Raw genomic sequence first — 17,249 nt, 5'->3', positions numbered from 1 at the left:
TTCAATTCTTATTCTTACTAGGAATGATGCTCTCTGATAGTTTTTTCCCTTTCCTTTCTTTTTCTTTTTTTTTTTTTTAAGTGACAGAGTCTTGCTATGTTGTCCAGGCTAGTGTCAAACTCTTGGCCTCAAGCAATCGTCCTCCCTCAGCCTCCTAAAGTTCTGGGATTAACACTCTGATATTTTGGTTATATTTCATTTTAAAAATGCCTTGGGCGGCGCCTGTGGCTCAGTGAGTAGGGCGCTGGTCCCATATGCCGGAGGTGGTGGGTTCAAGCCCAGCCCCGGCCAAAAACCACAAAAAAAAAAAAAAAAAAAAAAAAAAAATGCCTTGTGGCTAATGATTCTGATCCTTTACACTTACTTGCTGTGTAGAAAGTAAAGTTCACTTTTGAACAACATGGGTGTGAACTGCAAGGGTCCATGTATATATAGATTTTTTTTCCCAACCAAACGTGGATCAAAAACACAATGTTCTGGGATGTGAGACCTGTGCACATGGAGGGCTGACTACTTTTCTTACACTTGTGTTGCTCAGGGCTGACTTTAGGACCTGAATATACACAGATTTTGGTATACTCTCAATGTCCTGGAACCATTCTCCAACGTATACTAAGGGACGACTATATATTTTTCTATGTGACTAAGAGCAGCTTTACTTTTTCTTTACCTGGGCTTCGTATTGTAGACAGTGTTGTCCAGGGCTTCCTTAGAAGCAGCATTTCCTTGAGACCTCATAAAGCCTTTTTTGCTAAATGTAGGCAAAAGATAACGCTATCCACCTACCAGTGGATGTTTATGAGAGCAATCCTGTTATGTCTTTTCCCTTAGCTAAGATGTGCAGTGGGCTCATGTGAAGATCCCAGCTCTTAGCTCAGTCTGGCTGGAGAGGGAGACAGTTGTCTGAAATAAAAGCAGAATAAAAAGCTGAAATGTGTAGGATAGGAACTACCTTCAGTTATGGGGTGCATTCAAGGCCCTGGTCTGACAAGCAGACAGGTCCTGGAGAAAGGTACTTTTTTATATGGATAGCTACCGGGCAATCTTCAGATTTTCCTCTTCAGCACTGGGAGACAGTGAGAGCGGAATAATAGCGATCAGACCTGTGTCAAACAGACCCAGTTTAACAACACCAAAATGTCCCATCAAGCCTCATCTTCCTGCTGAAGCAGATGCAAGAAACCCATGTCTTTTAGGTCCTTCACTGGACAGGTGATATATCTGGCATGGTGGCATTATTCAATTTTGCTTGCTACCAGTGCTTTACTTATTTATTAATTATTTTGTATCAAGCTCTGGGGATACACGCTTGTAAATGGTTCCAGGGTTCTCAGAACAGAAATAATACATATCAATGTAGAACAATGGTATTTGAATTGTCACCAGGTGGCAGCACATGATTTGTTGCTAGAAGAATGGTACCAAAAAGGCTGGGCTCTTTTCTCCCTAAAGAGATCATATGAAAAAAAAAAAAAAAAAAAAGAGATCGTATGAGGGGGCAGCACCTGTGGCTCAGTGAGTAGCCAGCCCCATATACCGAGGGTAGTGGGTTCAAACTCGGCTCCCAGCTAAACTGCAACCACCACCACAACAAAAATAGCCAGGTGTTGAGGTGGGTGCCTGTAGTCCCAGCTACTCCAGAGGTTGAGGCAAGAGAATCACCTCAAGCCCAAGAGCTGGAGGTTGCTGTTAGCTGTGATCCCCTAGGGCGACAAAGTGAGACAGAGTAAAATGGTAGCTCACCCGATCTCTTAAAAAAAAAAAAAGAGATCGGGTGAGCTACCATTTAATCTTCCTAAAACAGTGGTCTGTTTAGGTTACACTCCTGCTCAAGAATAGTTCTCACAGCATAAAAAATCAAGCACAAATATGACATTTAAGCCCCAAACATGGTCAGCCATTTTCTTTCCAATATCTCCTACCACACATATTTCTCAAACTTACAACTTGCTGGCATACTGCAATTATTTAATCCATCACTGTCAATACCCTCCCTCTTCCAGGATGAGGGAAGTCTAAAGATACATGAAAGGAGGTCCCTAACCACAGGGTGTGATGGTGCAGTAAAGCCCAAACTCAACTGTTCCTGTCTGCTCTTGCCCTTCTCCTCCATTCTGCTCACATATGAGATTATGAACTCCTAAGGTTTAGGCATATGGAAAGCATGAGGAAATATGTGCCTATTAAATAGTTGGAAAAAATTCTCATTCCCCACCCAGCTCTTTCAGTCTTTTGTTTTCAAGGAAGCTCAAGTGTTAACTTCCTTTAAGCCTTCACGACATCGAATCTCTTAGTCTAGATGAGTTGCTCCCTCAGCATTTTGTTTAGCTCTACTTATTGCTCTTACCAGCTCTAGTCGCTAATAATTATTTATGAATCAGTTTTTTCCTCCTCACCGTACTGAGCTTCTGCAAGACACCGCATATATATATATATATATTTTTTTTTGTAGAGACAGAGTCTCACTTTGTCGCCCTCAGTAGAGAGCTGTGGCGTCACAGCTCACAGCAACCTCCAACTCCTGGGCTTAGGCGATTCTCTTGCCTGAGCCTTCCAAGTAGCTGGGACTACAGGCGCCCGCCACAACGCCCGGCTATATTTTTGTTGCAGTTCGGCCAGGGTTGGGTTTGAGCCCGCCACCCTGGGTGCATGGGGCCGGCGCCCTACCCACTGAACCACAGGCACCGCCCCGACACGGTATTTTTAAAGCTTTTCCTTACTCGGCTATACCTTGACCAAACTGAAAGCCGCGCAGGTTTAGTCTATTTTCAATTGGCTTTATTAATTACTAATCGCTTCGGTGTTTAGCATTTTGATTGGTACATCTTGTGTTTACTCTCCCTCCTGAGAGGCTCCTGGACTTGGATTCCCCACAGGTGTATTCTCTCCACTTCGATTCCGTCTTCCCAACATACTGCTTCTTCTGGTTTTTACCTCTCCTTCCTTTCTATTGGCTCGCTTCGTTCTCCAGTGTTGGTGCCTCAGGCGGTTGATTGGCTTTTCTGGACGCCCATTGAGCCCACCCTCAAACCACGTGGGATTTCTAACGCTAATTGGACAATTCCACTGGCACGTTTATCAAGGAGTGACGACTGATTGGGGTGGTCTCGAGGAGAGGGGCGTGACCGTCTAGGCCACGCCCCCAGCTTGTCTGTGGTGGTGGGCAGACGTTTGAGTCGCTAGCGGCCCGGCGAGTTCGGCGGAGCTGCCAGCTGCCCTCTCAGTCTCGCTGGTCGGATAGTCCGCCTAGCCCAGCCATACAGGTGGGGTGGGGGAGGCGGCCCCGACTGCGGGGCCATGGCTGTAGTCTTCTCGTCCTTGGCCGCCGCTAGCCCCATCGAGTCACCGGCTTCTGGGAGAGGGACTCCCACCGCCTCCGCAGGCTAAGGAGTCGTGCCGCCACCCTCACTGAGCTGTGAGAGACTATGGTCTCTCTTTGCCGCTTCCTTCCCCTCCTGCCTGCGCAGGCACACCTCTGGCTATTCAGTCCTGCCTCAGGTAACGTGAGGAGAGTGTTTGGGGCACAAACCCGGGGCGTCCGGCTCGGCTCGGACGCGCAGTTGCTACCTTTCTTTGGCCCCAGAGCTTTGGCACTCGGGTCCTCTTCTCAGTGGCTGGGGATACCCCCCTTCTCAGCTTCTTTCCTCTTCTCTTCTCATTTCCCTCAGGGTCCTAGGACAGCCTCCTCCCCAGCGCCTTCTCCTCCTCAGAGACTGGGAACCTTTAGATGTTGCCTCTCAGGGGGACTTTCCTTACTTCAGAGATTCAGGAATCCTTCGTTTTCTTTCTTTCTTTTGGCAGTTTTTGGCTGGGGCCGGGTTTGAACCTGCCACCTCCGGTATATGGGGCCGACGCCCTACTCCTCGAGCCACAGACGCTGCCCAATCCTTCGTTTTCTTTGAAAACTCTTGTTTCGGAGACCTCCAACTCTCCTCTCCTGCCTCTAGACTCCTTGACTTTATTTCTCTCAGACATGCTCCTGTCTCGAAAATGTCCACTTGTACCCTCGAAAAATACTTCCTTTCTCTCTTCTCTCTTCCCCTGTCTGGTTACCCATGCTCTATTTTCCTCTTTCCTCCTTTTCCCTCTTCTGCCTTTTACCCTTCACTTTGAAGACTGGTCAAAGCCAGTATTTAGTTAGAAATGAAACCCTGGTTTGTCTGATTTCAAAACCTTTGAATTTACACCTCTGAGAAAAACATGCTAAAGAATTTGGACTTTATTCTGTAGGGTTAGGGAGCCGTTGAAGGTTTTGTAAGCAGGAATTTGATTACATTGTCTGTGGTGAAAATGTAGAGGAAGAATTGAAAGTGAAGACTATGGGGCAGGAAACCTAAGTATAAGTAGGAAACTAGTGTGCTTATCCAGGGGACAGGGAATGAATTGGGAGAGTGGTGAGAGAATGATGTGCAATTCCAAGAGGGATTGTCCAAAATAGAGTTGAGAGCATTAATGGGGGGTTTCTGACTTGGCCAATGGTGTGAATTGGTAGTGTTAGGTGAAATAGGGAACATAAACAATTGTAAGGGAAAGTAATAAATTTGGTTTTGGATAAGTTCAGTTTGAGGTGTTTTTCAGATATCACTGTGGGTAGCTGGAAATTTGGGTCTGAAAATTGGGAGAAAGGTTGGAACTGAATACATGAATTTGAGGGTCAAGAGAGTATGGGGAACATTTGAAGCCTTAATATGGGATTGTAATACTGAAAGAAGAAAAAGGACTGTGGACTGGAAGGAACGTTATTGTTTTAAAGAGAATTAGATACTGAAAAAGAAAAGTTAATAGGACAAGAACTAGAACAGAATGGCATTATAATAGGACTCGAAGAAAGGGTTTCAAGAAGAGAGGAGAATGAATATTAATGTCAGGTGTTCCAGAGATCAGTTAGGAAGAAGCCACTGATTTTAGCAATTAAGAGGTCACTTTTTTTTTTGAGACAGGGTCTCACTATGTCACCCTTAGTAGAGTGTGGTAGCATCATAGCTCACAGCAACCTCAAACTCCTCGGCTTAAGCAATTCTCTTGCCTCAGCCTCCCAGTAGCTGGGACTGCAGGCGCCCACCACAATGCTTGGCTATTTTTTTGTTGCAGTTGGCCCAGGCTGGGTTTGATCTCACCAGCCTCGGTGTATGTGGCTGGCACTGTAACCATTGTACTACAGGCTCCAAGCCCACCTGTTTTTTTATTTTATTTTATTTTATTTTTGAGACAGAGCCTCAAGCTGTTACCCTGGGTAGAGTGCCGTGGCATTACAGCTCACAGCAACCTCCACCACTTTTTTTTTTTTTTTTTTTTTTTTAGAGACAGAGTTTCACTTTGCTGCCCTCGGTAGAGTGCTGTAGTGTCACAGCTCGCAGCAACCTCCAAGGTTGGGCTTAGGTGATTCTCTTGCCTCAGCCTCCCGAGGAGCTGGGACTGCAGGTGCCCACCACAACGCCCGGCTAATTTTTTGTTTTGCAATTTGGCTGGGGCCGGGATTGAACCCACCACCCTAGGTATGTGGGGTCGGTGCTCTAGTCACTGAGCCACAGGCGCTGTCCCACTTTTTTTTTTTAAGACAGAGCCTCAAGCTGTTCCTCTGGGTAGAGTGCCATGGCATCACAGCTCACAGCAACTTCCAACTCCTGGGCTCAAGCGATTCTCCTGCCTCTGTCTCCCAAGTAGCTGGGACTACAGGCACCCGCCACAACGCCCAGCTATTTTTTGGTTGCAGCCGTGATTGTTGTTTGGTGGCCTGGGCTGGATTCGAACCCGCCAGCTCAGGTGTATGTGGCTGGCGCCTTAGTCGCTTCAGCCACAGGCGCCGAGCCCCACTTGTGTTTTTTTTTTTTGAGACGGAGCCTCAAGTTGTCGCCCTGGGTAGAGTGCTGTGACATCATAGCTCACAGCAACCTCCAACTCCAGGGCTCAAGGGATTCTCCTGCCTCTGTCTCCCAAGTAGCTGGGACTACAGGCACCTGCCACAACGCCCGGCTATTTTTTGGTTATAGTCATCATTGTTGTTCGGTGGGCCTGGGTTGGATTCAGACCTGCCAGCTCAGGTGTATGTGGCTGGAACCTTAGCTGCTTGAGCCACAGGCGCCGAGCCCCACTTGTTTGTTTTTTTTAAAGGCAGTTTTGGTAGAATAGTATTGGCAGTAACTGCAGTAGTCAGATTACTATGAATGGAGGAATAAATGACAGGCAGTAAGTGAATTTACTTTTTCAACAGTGTTGTGAAGGAGAGCTGGTACTAGTGAAACTCATCTTTACTGAGAATAGTATAAAGATGGTATACTATAGTATATAGTATAAAGATAGTATAGGTAGTATAAAGATGCTTTATAGGCTGGGTGAAGTGGCTCACATCTGTAATCCTAGCATTTTGGGAGGTGGAGACAGGATTGCTTGAGCTCAGGAGCTCAAGACTATGCTGAACAAGAGGGAGACCTCATCTTTCAAACTAGCCAGGCGTTGTGGCAGGCACCTATACTCCCAGCTACTGAGGAGGCTGAGGCAAAAGGATGGCTTGAGCCACAGGATTTTGAGGTTGCTGTGAGCTATGATGCAACAGCACTCTACCCAGGGCACAAAGTGAGACTCTCAAAAAAAAAAAATGCTTTATAGATCACAACAGCCTTGTGGTTTAAGTATCAGTATCCTTCTTCACAGTTAGGAAGAATGTAGGCAAGGATATGAACAGGTCTGCCTACTTCTGAAACCTATGTTCTCTTCATTATGGCACATGTGTGTTTTTCTTTTTAGTATGGATGAAACAGTTTTGTAGGTTGAGGGGGAAGTTTACCTAGAAAATTTGTCAGGCATTTCATTCTTTGACACCAAAAGGATAGAAGTCAAGATGAATAATTATAGTAGAAGGGAAGGGAGGTGAGGGGATAGTTTGATAGATGGCCTTCTTTTTTTCTTTTTCTTTTCTTTTTTTTTTTCTGAGAAAGAGTTTCACTATGTTGCCCTCAGTAGAGGGCTGTGGCATCACAGTTCACATCAATCTCAAACTCTTGCGCTTAAGTGATTCTCTTGCCTCATCCTCCCAAGTAGCTGGGACTACAGGCACCCGCCACAATGCCCAGCTATTCTTTTGTTGCATGTTTTAGCTGGCCTGGGCTGGGTTGAACCCGCCAGCCTCTGTTTTTTTTTTTTTGTAGAGACAGAGTGTCACTTTATGGCCCTCGGGTAGAGTGCCATGGCATCACACAGCTCACAGCAACCTCCAACTCCTGGGCTTAAGCGATTCTCTTGCCTCAGCCTCCCGAGTAGCTGGGACTACAGGCGCCCGCCACAACGCCCAGCTATTTTTTGGTTGCAGTTCAGCCGGGGCTGGGTTTGAACCCGCCACCCTCGGTGTATGGGGCCGGCGCCTTACCGACTGAGCCACAGGCGCCGCCCCGCCAGCCTCTGTTTATGTGGCCGGCACCCTAACCATTCAGCTCTGGGCACCGAGTCGGCCTTATTTTTTTGATGTGATCAGTTGTCTATGGAGAAGTTATCTTTGGAGATTGAATAAACTAGTGTGAGTTTATGACTTGAGTATTATGGCCATGAGAATTTTAAATGGAAAATGAAAGGGGAATAGATTAATAACAAGTCTTTGAAAAAGATTGCTGACCATGTTGAGGGTCCAGTTAGTTAGAAATAATATATTAAAAAAAAATATATATATATTTGTAATGGGGCCCAATAGCGTGGATTTTACATTTTCTCCAACAACCTTAGGAGCAGGAGGACAAAAGATGGTTGGATTGATCCAGAATTATAATTTGTAGGATGGAAAGATAGGGGGAGCATCTTTACACTGTTAGTATGAGGGAAGATATGATTGACTCCGAGGGTCCAAGCTGGGGGTTATAAGAGGCAAAACCTACAGTGAGGTTGGTGTACTTGGGAGAATAAAGAGACAATCAGAAATGTGGTTGAAGATCAGGTTTTATAAGAAATTCATAATTGGAAAGCTTAAGAGTTCAGTATTTCTTGAAAAAGTCACAAACTAATGTGACTGTCTCAGTGCTGTTGAAGGGAATGGAGATGGTGCTTTTTGAAGTAGTGGGAGGTTAGGGGGCTGTGTTGAGTATGTCATCAATATGGCTGCAATAGTTGCCCAGTGTGATAGTAGGAGAAGGAGCAGAGGAAATATTAGGTCCTATATGTGGGCCACTCACCAAGGAGGGACCTAGAATTGAATTGGAGGTTTCTTGGCACTTGTTAAAAAGTAGTGTTAGATGGGCTTGGCGCCTGTAGCTCATTGGCTAGGGTGCCAGCCATATACACTGGAGCTGGTGGATTTGAAGCCGGGCATGCCAAACAATATGACAACTTCAACCAAAAAAAAAAAAAAAAAAAATAGCCGGGTGTTGTGGCAGGTGCCTGTAGTCCCAGCTACTTGGGAGGCTGAGGCAAGAAAATTGCTTAAGCCCAAGAGTTTGAGGTTGCTGTGAGCTGTGATGCTGCAGCACTCTACCAAGGGTGACATAGTGAGACTCTGTCTCAAAAGGAAAAAGTAGTATTAGATATTAGAGATATTTGTGTGTGAATTAATGGTGATATTGTCAGATACCTGATGCCCTATATATGTTGTGTTACTTGTATTCTTACAGATGTATGTTTGGGATAGACTGAAACAGAAATCTTTTTTTTTTTAATTTTATCATTATTATTATTATTTTTTGAGACAGCCTCAAGCTGTTGCCCTAGGTAGAGTGCGGTGGTATCACAGCTCACAGCAACCTCCAAATTCTTGGCTCAAGCGATTCTCCAGCCTCCGCCTCCCAAGTAGCTGGGACTACAGGCGCCTGCCACAATGCCTGGCTGTTTTTGGTTGCAGCCTAATTTTGGTTGCAGCTGTCATTGTTTGGCAGGCCCGGGCTGGATTCAAACCCACCCGCTCAGGTGTATGTGGCTGGCACCTTAGCAGCTTGAGCTATAGGCATTGAGCCGAATAATTATTATTATTTATTTATTTATGTTTATTGTTAAATCATAGCTGTGTACATTAGGAATAATTTTTTTTTTGGTTTTTGGCCAGGGCTGGGTTTGAATCTGCCACCTCCGGCATATGGGACCGGCGCCCTACTCCTTGAGCCACAGGCGCCGCCCAGAATAATTATTTTTTTTGAGACAGAGTGTCACTATGTTGCCCTTGGTAGAGTGCTGTGATGTCACAGCTCACAGCAACCTCAAACTCTTAGGCTTCAGTGATTCTCTTGCCTCAGCCTCCCAAGCAGCTGGGACTATGGGTGCCTGCCACAATGCCCGGCTATTTTTTTTTATAGTAGTTGTCATTGTTTTAGCAGGTTTGGGCCAGCTTTGCACCCACTAGCCCCAGTGTATGTGCCCAGCGCCCTAACCACTGAACTATGGGCACTGAGCCTAAATTTAATGTAATTTTTTTTTTTTTTTTGAGACAGAGCCTCACGCTGTCACCCTGGATAGAGTGCTGTGGCATCACAGCTCACAGCAACCTCTAACTCCTGGGCTCAAGCGGCACCCCATTCCTTTGAGTAGGAGTAGGCACCAGCCAACTATTTCATTTATTTATTTATTATTATTATTTTTTGAGACGGAGTCTCAATATGTCGCCCTCAGTAGAGTGCTTTGGAGTCACAGCTCACAGCAACTTCAAACTCTTGGGCTTAAGCGATCCTCTTGATTCTTTTGCAGCTGCCCAACTATTTTTTGTTGCAGTTGTCATTGTTGTTTAGCTGGTCCAGGTCGGATTTGACCTGCTAGCTTCAGTGTATGTGGCTGGTGCTATAACCACTGTGCTATGGGCGCCAAGCCTATTTATTTAATTCATTTATTTTTTGGGGACAGAATTTTGCTTTGTTGCTGTCAGTAGAGTGCTGTGGCATCATAGTTCACAAATCTCACAGCAACCTCAAACTCCTGAGCTCAAAAATTCACTTGCCTCAGCCTCCCAAGTAGCTGGGACTACAGGCACCTGCCAGAACGCCTGGCTATTTTTTTTTTTTTTTGCTGCAGTTGTCATTGTTGTCTAGCTGGCCCTGCTGGATTCGAACCCTATAGCCTTGGTGCATGTGGCTGGTGCTGTAACCACTGTGCTGGGCACTGAGCCAACCTGGCTGTTTTATAGAGATGAGGTCTCCCTCTTGCTCAGGCTGGTCTTGAACTCTGAGTTCAGGCAATCCACCCACCTAGGTCTCCCAGAGTGTTAGGATTACAGGGTTGAGCAACCAGGCCCTGCCCCAGGTTTTAGATTTTTATGTAGACAACTTCTCAGTCTTTTCTTTCATGGTGTTTGAATTTTGAGTCAAAAAACAGAAAGGCAGGCTTGGCGCCTGTGGCTCAAGCAGCTAAGATGCCAGCCACATACACCTGAGCTGGCGGGTTCAAATCCAGCCTGGGTTCGCCAAACAACGATGGCTGCAACCACAAACTAGCTGGGCGTTGTGGCGGGCACCTGTAGTCCCAGCTACTTGGGAGGCAGAGGCAGAGAAATCACTTGAGCCCAGGAGTTGGAGGTTGCTGTGATCTGTGATGTGATGGCACTCTACCCAGGGGGACAGCTTGACTCTCTGTGTCAAAAAAAAAAAAAAAGTATTCTGCAGTCCAATCTTTAGTTTTTTTTTTTTTTTTTGCAGTTTTTGACTGGCGGATTTGAACCCGCCACCCCAGTATATGGGACCAGCACCCTACTCCTTTGAGCCACAGGCACCACCCAATCCTTAGTTTTTTAATCTATCCAGTGGGAACAAGAAAACAGTTATTGTGAAGGTCAAAGTGCTTTGTGAACTGTAAACTGTAAATCATTATACAGACTATATATGGTGTTATTTATAAATTTGTCTTCTGAACAGGTTGTATGGAGGCTGTTATCTTTTCCCCTGCATTAAGTAGAATAGAATGATATAATTTTCTTTATGCAGTGTAGAAAACTAGGGTGATACTGATCTTGTGCTCAGTGTTTTCCTTGGACAGTTTGCATGGAATCTTTTTCAAAATGATTTCCACAATGGTTTCACTGTAGAAATCCTGAAATACTTTTGTATATTTTAGTCTTACTGTTCCTTGTGTTAGGTATAATTAGAATCTCAAAATTTGTTTTGCTCTGACAGTGCATATTATTTACTTTGGGTTTTGTGTTTCTACCAATTGGTGGGAATTTTTAATTTGGGAGGACTCAAATTTTTCTTTTTTGTGATTATAAAAGCAATTGATATTCATTAAGGAAGATTTTAAAGGAGCAGATATAAATTATTCATTATCTGCTCAAGATTCAAAGAATTAATAACCAGTGTTAACATTTTGGGATGTATTCTCTCAGAATCTTTCTGTGTACATATTATATTATCATCACCAACTCTCCAGGATTTAGCATAGTGCCTGGCCCCTAGGAAGTGCTAAGTAAATATTTGTTGACTAAATGAAAGAATGAATATATTTTTCACATAGCAAATGTGGAACCTTGATGTCCTATTTATATTTTTTTCCACTGTAAATTTTGATCCATATTGTATTAAAATTTCTATACCGTAATTCATTTGAAAGTAACAAAGTTTGAATCCAAGCCCTCATGAAGCTCATAGTCCAGTGAAAGAGAGTGATAAGCAACAATTAAAATACTATATGATAATGGCTGGGTGTGGTAGCTCATGCCTGTAATCCTAGCACTCTGGAAGGCTAAATTGGGTGGATTGCTTGACCTTAGGAGTTTGAGATCAGCTTCACCAAGAGTGAGACTCTGTCTCTAAAAATAGCCGGGCGTTGTGGCAGGCACCTGTAGTCCCAGCTACTTGGGAGGCTGAGGCAAGAGGATCACTTGAGCTCAAGAGTTTGCAGTTGCTGTGAGCTATGACTCCACGAACTCTATTGAGGGCAACAAAGTGAGATTGTCTAAAATAAATAAATAAATAAAAATGGAAAAAATATTTGGGTTTGTGGTGGGGATCTGTAGTCCCACCTGCTCAGGAGGATTACTTGAACTCCAGATGAGGTTGCTGTGAACTTTGATGCCACAGTACTCTATCCAGGGTAACAGAGAGACTCTGTCTCGAAAAAAAAAGTTTAGAAACATCAGGTAATATGCTGTAGTTAAGTATGAATTCAGTTTAATGACTATGTCTTTTGTATTTATATTTCAGTATATTCCATTTAGTACTTTAAGAAATTCAGGATCATACATTGTGAAATTATCTGCACTATATAATATGCCAATAAATAGCATTTATTATGCCAATAAGTTGATATTTTTATAATTATAGATGTCACATAACATAGAATGTTTAGGATAAAAGTACAGAATTTTTTAATTTTATAAAGTAGTAAATTGTTTTTCAGTGCATAAGTTTACATGCTTATAATCATTTATCATTCAGCTTTATATTCTCTGCCCTTCCATCTTCCTATTTAACATTTTATCGTAAGTTTTATCTCATGTGACTGCATAGTCTCAACTAATATTATAGGAGAGGAAAAGAATGACTTTTTGTTGTAACTGTTTTATCTTTTTTTTTTTTTTTGTAGAGACAGAGTCTCACTGTACCGCCCTCGGTAGAGTGCCGTGGCGTCACACGGCTCACAGCAACCTCCAGCTCTTGGGCTTATGTGATTCTCTTGTCTCAGCCTCCGGAGCAGCTGGGACTACAGGCGCCCGCCACAACGTCCGGCTATTTTTTTGTTGCAGTTTGGCCGGAGCCGGGTTTGAACCCGCCACCCTCGGTATATGGGGCTGGCGCCCTGCTCACTGAGCCACAGGCGCCGCCCACGCCCGGCTATTTTTTTTTTGTTGTTGCAGTTTGGCCGGGGCTGGGTTTGAACCCGCCACCCTTGGCATATGGGGCCGGCGCCCTACTCACTGAGCCACAGGCGCCGCCCCCTCTAAGTTGTTTTTAGGCATTTAGTAATATTTACTATCGTTACCCTAAAAAAAATCAAAACAAGATCACGCTATACATTCTGTTTTGCAACTTGCCATTGTCAGTGGTAGAACCTCAACATCTTTCCATGTTAGTATGTGCAGAATTTACCTCATTCTTTTAATGACTATATAATATTAAATTGTATGGATGTATTGTAATTTATTTAACCTATCTCTATTGGATTGTTTCCAATTTTTCTCTGTTGTTAACAATGTATAAGTTGGGCAGCGCCTGTGGCTCAGTCGGTGGGGCGCTGGCCCCATATACCGAGGGTGGTGGGTTCAAACCTGGCCCCAGCCAAACTGCAACCAAAAAAAATAGCCGGGTGTTGTGGCGGGCGCCTGTTGTCCCAGCTACTGGGGAGGCTGAGGCAAGAGAATCGCTTAAGCCCAGGAGTTGGAGGTTGCTGTGAGCTGTGTGAGGCCATGGCACTCTACTGGCACTCTACCGAGGGCCATAAAGTGAGACTGTGTCTCTACAAAAAAACAAACAAACAATGTATAAGTTTAGCCAGGTGTTGTGGTGGGTGCCTGTAGTCAAGGCTGAGGCAAGAAAATCACTTCAGCCCAAGAGTTTGAGGTTGCTGTGAGCTGTGATCCTACGGTACTCTACTGAGGGCGACATCTCTCCAAAAAAAAAAAGACAAAACAACGTCTAAGTTAATATTCTTGCACACATGTATTTACTTATGTACTTAGAGTAACTGTTGTTTTTTTCCATTTGAAAGTTTTTAGTTTATTAATACTTTTGTGAAAAATGCACATGATGGCCACAGATAACATCATTGTAGAATCTTTATTCATTTGACTTTTGCCAGCATAACTATTGGCTTTTGCATATTTTCTTCATTCTGTTATTGTGTTCCTTTTGCTACTTTCTTGAGGTCTTTTTCTTATACAGGCTATATTTGGGTTCATTTTTCTTTTCTTTTTAGAGACGGAGTCTCACTTTGTTGCCCAGGCTGAGTGCAGTGGCGTGATCACAGCTCACTGCAGACTCCAACTCCTGGGCTCATGTGATCCCCCTACCTCAGCCTCCCAAGTAGCTGGGACTTTAGGTACATGTCACTACGCCCAACTAATTTTTTTTTTTTTTTTTTTCAGTTTTGGCCAGGGCTGGGTTTGAACCTGCCACCCTCGGCATATAGGGCTGGCGCCCTACCCACTGAGCCACAGGTGCTGCCCCCGCCCAACTAATTTTTCAAAAAAACTTTTTTTTTGTGGAGATGGGATCATGCTATGTTGCCCTCTTAAACTCCTAACCTCAAGGGATCCTCCCATCTTGGCCTCCCAAAATGCTTATATAGGTATAAGCCCTTGGGCCTGGCCAAGGTTCATTTTTCTTTGCGTAATCTAAGGATCTAAGGACTCATAATTCATACAAAAACCAGTTGTCTTGCCATCACTAAAATGATGTGAATCCAAATGCAAAGGTGACATCTATTTTGCCTGGTTTTTCCTGCTTTTCTGTTGCCTTCCTAGGGTGAAGGAGTGTAGGACATTGACCATTTATTTTCTGAAGTAGTTGTTTTTTTTTATGAATTTTCTACTCCAGATTCTTACTGTGTCATTCACGATGGCAGTTGATCCTTGGGCAGGCCATTTTTTTTTTTTTTTTTTTAGACAGAATCTCACTCTGTCACCCAGGTTAGAGTGCCATGGCTTCAGCCTATCTCACAGCAGCCTCAAACTCCTGGGTTTAAGCTATCCTCCTGCCTTAGCCTCCTGAGTAGCTGGGACTATATACAGGAGCCCACAGTGACAACAGGCTAAATTTTTCTTTTCTTTTTCTTTTTTTTTTAAGACAGTGTCACTCTGTCACCCTGAGTAGAGTGCTCTCGTATCCTAGCTCACAGCAACATCAAACTTAGGCTCAAGTGATCCTCTTGCTTCAGTTTCCCAAGTAGCTGGGACTACAGTTGTCTGTTACAACACCCAGCAAGTTTTTCTATTTTTAGTAGAGATAGGGTCTTGCTGTTGCTCAGGGTTGTCTCGTACTCCTGAGCTCAAGCAATCAACCTATCTCAGCTTCCCAGAGTGCTAGGATTACAAGTGTGAGCCACTGTGCTCAGCCAAGTTTTTCTATGTTTTTTTTTTTTTTTAGAAGGTTTTTCTATTTTTTATAGATAGGGGTCTCCTTGCTCAGGCTGGCCTTAAACTTCTGAGCTCAAGTCATCTTCCCACCTTGGCCTCCCAGAGTGCAAGGATTACAGGTGTGATACACTGCGCTCTGCCTAGGTAGAAAGTTTTTAATGGCTGTAAATACTCCCTTTAAGGGATACATTTGAGAAAGAAAACAAGGTTGAATAAAAAAATTCAGTTTGGCAAACTTTAGATAATCCTTCATGTTATTAATTTTGTTTTCCCTTTTACCAAATTCCTCTCTTAACCTTTGAAATGTAAATTATAAACAGACTACCCTAAACTATAGGAACTTAACTTCCTCTTTCCTCTTGATGGTTTTCTTTCCCACAGTCTCAAGAACATTATAACATCAGAAGAGTGAGTTGTCTTACTGCCTCATGTGGTCATTCATCTTTGGGCCTTCTTATATTCAAATAGGAAAATTGATTAAAAGAGATATTATCCTGGAAATCCATGCATTCCCTCTAGTTTCGCATCTCAGATCATTTGTATGGGGTCCAATATTAGTTTGTTTTATATTATTTCATGTTCTAGTATATCAGGTTATATTAACAGATACATTTAGTGTGCACAAAAGATCAGAAACTATATTCTGTAGGTCCATATTGTGGGAAACAGTAGTCCTACTGAATTCTGTCCTACTTATATCATGTATATAATACTATGCACATTTTTTGCTATTGTGTTTTACAGTGACTTTGACAGACGTGGAGGGCAATTAAGGCTAAACTTTAGGAGGCCAGTGCCTTACTGATTAGGCTATTAGTGCTTCTAGGGCTAAACTTTCAAGGCCGTAATTGTGGAGATCTTGATGCTATGTTCAATGGGAGGCCTAAAGACTTGGTTATATTTTCCCTGGTGAAGACTTGACAACTAAAGAGCTATCTTGATGGGGCTTAGTGGCTCATGCCTATAATCTTAGCACTCTGGGAGGCCTAGGTGGGAGGATCACTTGAGCTTATGAGTTCAAGACCAACCTGAACAAGAGCAAGACCCTGTCTTGTGGTGGGTACCTACACCTGTAGTCCCAGCTACTCAGGAGGCTGAGGCAAGAGGATCTCTCTCTTTTTTTTTTTTTTTGAGACAGAGCCTCAAGCTGTCACCCTGGGTAGAATGCTGTGGCATCACAGCTCACAGCAACCTCCAACTCCTGGGCTCAAGTGATTCCTCAACCTCCCACGCACCTGGGACTATAGGCATCTGCCACAACACCCAGCTATTTTTTGGTTGAGTTGTTGTTGTTTGGCAGGCCCCGGCTGGATTTGAACCTGCCAGCTCTGGTGTATGTGGCTGGCGCCTTAGCCACTTGAGCTACAGGCGCTGAGCCAAGAGGATCTCTTGTGCCCAAGAGACTGAGGTTTCTATGAGCTATGATGATGCCATGGCTCTCTACTCAGGGCAACAGAAAGACTGCCCAAAAAAAAAAAAAAAAAAAAAAGAAGAAAAGCTATCTTTTTTTTTTTTTTTTTTGAGAGAGAGCCTCAAGTTGTTGCCCTGGGTAGAGTGCCGTGGCATCACAGCAACCTCCAACTCCTGAACTCAAGTGATTTTCTTGCCACAGCCTCCTGAGTAGCTGGGACTATAGGCAACTGCCACAACACTGGGCTATTTTTAGAGGCAAGGTCTCACTCTGGCTCAAGCTGGTCTGGAACCTGTGAGCTCAGCAATCTCACCTGCCTCTGCCTCCAGGATTACAGGTGTGAGCTATTGTGCCCAGCCCAAGACTCTGGCTCTTAAAAAAAAGAGAGAATAAAGCAGACTTAAATTGTATATTTGGATCGGCCAGAATTAGGATTACAGGTGGGGTAGAAGATGGGGAAGAAAGGAAAGGCATTCTTTTTTTTTTTTTTTTTGAGACAGAGTCTCATGCTGTCACCCTGGGTGGAGTTCTGTGGTGTCACAGCTAACAGCAACCTCCAACTATTGGGCTCAAGCAATTCTCTTGACTGAGTTTTTTTATTTTTAGTAGAGATAGGTTCTTGCTCTTACTCAGGATGGTCTCTAAGAGCTCAAGCTATCCACCTGTCTTGACCTCCTGGAGTGCAAGGATTACAGGCATGAGCCACTGCACCTAGCAAGGGAATGCATGTTTATTAAATGGTTTCTCTGTGTTAGGCACCTTGCCTAGTGCTGTCTATGCATGTATATCCTTTAATCTCTTAGCGCGTTCTCATTTAATTCTCATAACTCAATGTAGTTCATATTTATCTCTATTTTATAGATAAGAGGCTCA

General features: G+C 43.9%; 1 protein-coding gene across 3 annotated transcripts in view; it reads left to right on the top strand.

The window, feature by feature from the left end:
- TESK2 (testis associated actin remodelling kinase 2) overlaps nt 1-17,249 on the top strand; it is a 176,508-nt gene that overhangs the window by 8,331 nt on the left and 150,928 nt on the right. For 2 of the 3 annotated variants that reach the window (XM_053575300.1, XM_053575301.1), the window contains exon 1: nt 3,175-3,498. The exons of the other annotated variant lie outside the window; for it this stretch is intronic. The gene's annotated coding sequence lies outside the window, so the exon portion shown is untranslated. Of the gene's footprint in view, nt 1-3,174; nt 3,499-17,249 lie in introns of those variants that run through there. 3 annotated transcript variants of the gene reach the window in all.

The sequence above is a fragment of the Nycticebus coucang genome, chromosome 22 (genome assembly GCF_027406575.1).
Source record: "Nycticebus coucang isolate mNycCou1 chromosome 22, mNycCou1.pri, whole genome shotgun sequence".
Lineage (NCBI taxonomy): Eukaryota > Metazoa > Chordata > Mammalia > Primates > Lorisidae > Nycticebus > Nycticebus coucang.
Note: the sequence above shows the minus strand (reverse complement) of the source record. Positions and strands in the feature narration are given on the sequence as shown.